This window comes from Portunus trituberculatus, chromosome 35 (assembly GCF_017591435.1).
Source record: "Portunus trituberculatus isolate SZX2019 chromosome 35, ASM1759143v1, whole genome shotgun sequence".
NCBI lineage: Eukaryota > Metazoa > Arthropoda > Malacostraca > Decapoda > Portunidae > Portunus > Portunus trituberculatus.
In genome coordinates this window covers 817,604-822,603 of record NC_059289.1, presented here as the reverse complement: position 1 = coordinate 822,603, position 5,000 = coordinate 817,604, and the positions used below count along the sequence as shown (strand labels likewise).

The 5,000-nt window shown below is 40.2% G+C and overlaps 1 protein-coding gene across 2 annotated transcripts in view; it reads left to right on the top strand.

Moving 5' to 3' along the window:
- Positions 1–5,000, top strand: part of LOC123512999 (multiple PDZ domain protein-like) — a 945,060-nt gene that overhangs the window by 567,506 nt on the left and 372,554 nt on the right. The gene's annotated exons all lie outside the window — the stretch shown is intronic.

Below are 5,000 nucleotides of genomic sequence, written 5' to 3'. Positions count from 1 at the left end.
TTAGGTTAGGTTTGGTTAGGTTAAATTATGTTAGATTGTTAGGTTAGGTTAGAATTGGTTAGGTGGGCTTAGGTTTAACTTAGCTTAGGTTGGGTTAGGTTAGGTTATATTAGCATTAGTTAGGTTGGGTTAGATTGAACTGAATCAGTGTAGGTTAGGTTAGGTTAGGCTGAATTGGGTTGGGTTAGAGTTGGTGAAGTTATTTTTTTTTTTATCTTTCTTTTAGGTTGGGGTTAGGCTGGTTCAGTCTTGGTTCGTTTGGGTTTACGTTCACACACACACACACACACACACACACACACACACACACACACACACACACACACACACACACACACACACACACACACACACACACACGAATACGCACATAATGCAAAACACACACGCACGTACACGCCCCAGGACAAAGAAACACACAATCCCCGTCACTTAAGCCCACGTGCACACATTTTAAGCCCAAAGGCCCCTTTTGCTCCCTCCTACACACACACACACACACACACACACACACACACACACACACACACACACACACACACACACACACACACACACACACACACACGAATGTTGACTTGTTCGTCCGTCTTAACTTAGCGAACTTGTAACATTAAGAGAGAGAGAGAGAGAGAGAGAGAGAGAGAGAGAGAGAGAGAGAGAGAGAGAGAGCAGGGGGGTCCGTATCCCTCTTGACCCGAATCTGAAAGGTATTACGATAATTTTTCCTGATGTGTCATTTTTGTATATATACTTACTATTCTTGAGAGAGAGAGAGAGAGAGAGAGAGAGAGAGAGAGAGAGAGAGAGATTATAATGGGATTCACTTAAGGCGGTCATAACCCTTACTAAAAATCCCAAAAGTGCCGCCCAATGGTCTGTTTTAAGGGTCACAGTTACAGGGAGGAATCGCCTTAATGCTACAGGTCCTTAAAGGTGAACACTCTGCTGGTCTTCGTGGTGGTCGTGGTAGTGGTGGTGGTGGTGGTCGCAGTGGTGGTGGTGGTGGTGGTCACAGGCTTAAGTGTAGCTGTGAAGTTTGTTAGTGGAAAAAAAATCTGCGTTAGGTGTCAACAGGTTATAGCCAGGTGGTTGTAGTGGGAGGGGAAAGTGTTGTTGTTGTTGTTGTTGTGGTGGTGGTGGTGGTGGTGGTGGTGGTGGTGGTGGTTTGTAAAGATTTTCTACTTATCTTTTTTTTCTGTCAATTTTTCATCTTGTTTCATTTCTCTTTTTTCTGTATTTTTTCTTTTTCTTTTTTTTCTTTTCTTTTTTTCCAGTGGTGATGTTGAAATGATAACTTTTTACTATTTATTGTCTCTTTTTTTATTTTACTTCTTGTCCATGTTTCATTTCTCACTATTCTCTATTTTTAATCTCATTTTTCTTTTCCTGTTTTGTGTTCCAATGTTGGTGATGTAATTAGTGTCACTCTTTTGTCATTTTTCTTGTGTTTATTTGTTTTCTCATTTTCATCTTGTCCTTGTTTCCTTCCTTCATATTCTACATTTTTTCCTTCTTTCTTTTCCTTTTTTATCTAATGGTGATGATTTTAGTGTTGGTGATGTTAAAATTATCACTTTTTTGTCATCCTTGTTCTCGTTTTTTTTTTTTTTTTTATCCTCCTTGTTTCCTTCCTCCATATTGTGTATTTTTTCCTTCATTCTTTTCTTATTTTTCTCAATGGTGGTGATTTTTGTATTGGTGATGTTGAAATTATTACTTTATTACCCTCTTTCTTGTTCTCATCTATTCTTTTCCTCCTTTTCATCTTGTCCTGGTTTCCTTCCTCCATATTTTGTATTTCCCCTTCTTTCTTTTCCTATTTATTTTCAATGGTGGTGATTTTAGTATTGATGTTGAAATAATCCCTTTTTTTTATCATCTTTGTTCTCATCTTCCTCCTCTTTCTACCTTTTTACTTTCTACCTGTTCATACTAATGGTGATGGTGGTGGTATTAGTGGTAGTGTTGGAGGTGGCTTTGTAAAGATCTGCCATTCTTTTCGCTTTTTTTTTTTCATTTTTTTCGTCCTTTTCCTCGTCCTCTTCCTCTTCCTCTTCCTCTTCTTCCTCTGTGTTTCTTCCTTCTTTACTGTCTTTTGTAATGGTGATGGTGGTGTTCTTTTTGCTATGTTCTATGTCCTCTCCCTCGTTCGTTCGTTTCCTTCCTTCCTTCCTTCCTTCCTTTTTCTCCTTCTCTACTTCCTCTTTACCGTCTTCGTTCTCTTCTCATTTTCCCGAACCATTTCCTTCAGATTGTTCCCGAAAGTTGAAGAATTTCGAAGCGAGTTTGCAAGTGGTAACTGAAGCTTCCAACGGCTGCTTGAACGAAACGACTTGGCGCGCACACTCACACGCGCCCACCCATCCACCCACCCACCCACATGTATCTTTTCTCTTTCTTTTCTTTTTTCTTTTTTTGCAATTCCTCCAATCAATTTCTTGCACCTTATCTCTTTCCTCCTATTTCTAGTTTTCCTTTTATCTTCTTCCCTCCTGCCTCCCGCCGTTCCTCCTCCCGTGTCAGCAATACCTCCACGTCTTCATCTATCTCTCCCTCCCTCCCCTCTCCTCCCCCTCAGCCGACCACCGCAATGTCTCAGATCCAAAATTTATATCCCTAACTGCAAACTTTTCCTACTGAATTTGATAGCAAAGTTGAAAAATTGAACCCTACTTCGTTTCTCAGAATTTTATGTGGGTGGTGTGTGAATATGTGCTAAGGTGACGCTTGTGTGCTTTCTGGCGTAATGGAAGGGAGAGGTGTAGTATTGAGTGATCCAGGTGTCGATAAGAATATAAGACAATAAGGAAAGTTGCACAAAGTCATCAGATCTGCACGTGACAGTGGATATGGATGTTAGGTGTGTTAGAAGTACCTGTGTGACTATTAGCTAATCTTTTTTGAGCTGTACAGGTAAGGTTGTTAGCTGCAGGTGTGTTGTGGAGCTCTAGGCATAGGGAGTCAGGCGTATATGCCCTAGGTGTGTGCCAAAGGTGTTTTAATTAGTAAGGTGTTTATTAGTTACACCTGTGTTTTGCAGCAGGTGTAAGTCGGATATGTTGATAAGTTACAAGTAAAAAAAAAAGTCAGATGTTGAAGGTGTGTTTAAGAAGCCACAGGTGTCCAGGAAGGGCAGGTGTTGCATCCTGTAAAGCGGTGAGTTTTGCCTTTACTTTCTGACGCAAAAGAGATGTTAGTGTCACTCACGCCAATAAAGACTCCATTACTCCCCACGCTCTTGCCTTTACTAGTGCGTGTTGTTGTGTGCCGACCTCTCTCACTAGTACCTCCCCTCCTCCCATCCTTCCCTCCACCCCCACCAGGGCTGAACTGTGCAATCATGCTAATAAGTCGTCATCGCGTCAAAACTTTTCGCTTCGTGACTACAAATGAGATGGACGGGGAAAATATGCTCACAAAAACATACGCTTCGTTTTGCTGGAATAGATGTGTTTTTCTCTCTCTCTCGTTCTTTTTCTTTTCCTACACGTGGACATTATTCGAGTTAAGCCACTTTTCCCTCCGGGTCACAACTTGACAGTAAAAAGTTTCCCGACCAATCTGCATCTCTGCTCTAAGTTTTAACTCGATCTTTAACTTTGCAAAAAATTAGTTTATATTTTTAGTCCTTCAAAAAAAAAAAAATATGAATTATAAACGTGATGAGGGACGAGGAGCAGATTTTATTCTTTCCTGCTTTTTTTTTATGCATCATTTATTAGTATTATTATTTTTTTACAATTGTGCTGCGACAAGGAACAGAAGTTTTCTCGAGGCAAAGAATTCACTGATCTACATAATGACACTTATTTATGCTCTACCACCGCCACGAGACACACAATACCCGATCACTCACGCACTGACCTCTAAGCTGCCTTCAGTGAACCCAACTACCCAACCCACGGCACGACACACACGCGGCCAGCCACACAGCACACGGAGCGGCGATAAAAGTAGCTCCGGTTGCTGTGGCGTTTTGGTTTGTTACGGCAATACTTAGAAAAAAAATGCTGTTAACGTGTCATTGGGTGTTGTTTGTTGCGTGTGTGTTGCCTGACTACCAACGTGTATATTGAAGTAACTCCAGTGCCTCGAATTGTTTTGGTTGTGGCGCTAATACTAATGACTAATGAATCGATAAGAAGATAGTGTTTACATTATTTGCTGTCTGCTGTGTCTTAAAGGGATGATTTAATAGTAGTGCTGTAAAGACAAAGTTACTCATTTTGATTACTATTTCGTTTTCAGCGCCAATAAATGTGTCGTTGATCTTGTAGCACTTTTAAATACTACTGTTTATCTTTTCGCTGTCTCTTGAGTGTCTTACTACCACTGCTTTTAGAGGTAACCCCTTCAGTACCATGACGCGTTTCCATATTCACTCTGCTTATTATTTGGTGATTTTATACAGCTTCAGAAACTTATGTCAGAGATTCAAATAGTGAAGACTGTGGCCATTGATCTTCTGACCTCCATAGACCCTTCCTAATGTCAATAAAATGGTCTAATCGTACACAAATCTCAAGGTAAAAATGTATCCCAGTACTGAAGAGGTTAATATACATAACTCGTGTTGATGTTACTATTCTGCTCGCGCCGTTGATAATTAAGTCGCCTGTGTTAACGCCCAATGAAAAATAAGAGCACACTTCAAATCTGTCACATGCTGTTTGTTGTACCTGAATGAATGTCTTACTCTCAGCACACATGGAGGTAATGAAAGGATATGAAGTTACTGTGACTGTTTTCCTTGTGCTGCCAATGATGATGATGATATTGTGAAGCTGAAGAGAAAAAAAATGAATGTTAATTGATTTATTGTTGTTTGGTGTGTCTGAAATTTATACATCAGTGGAATTATGTATTTGTTGTTTGTCTTTTCGGAAAATTAGTAATGTGTGTGTGTGTGTGTGTGTGTGTGTGTGTGTGTGTGTGTGTGTGTGTGTGTGTGTGTGTGTTTGCTTGTTCTATAATGGCCAATGATTTATGACAAAAAA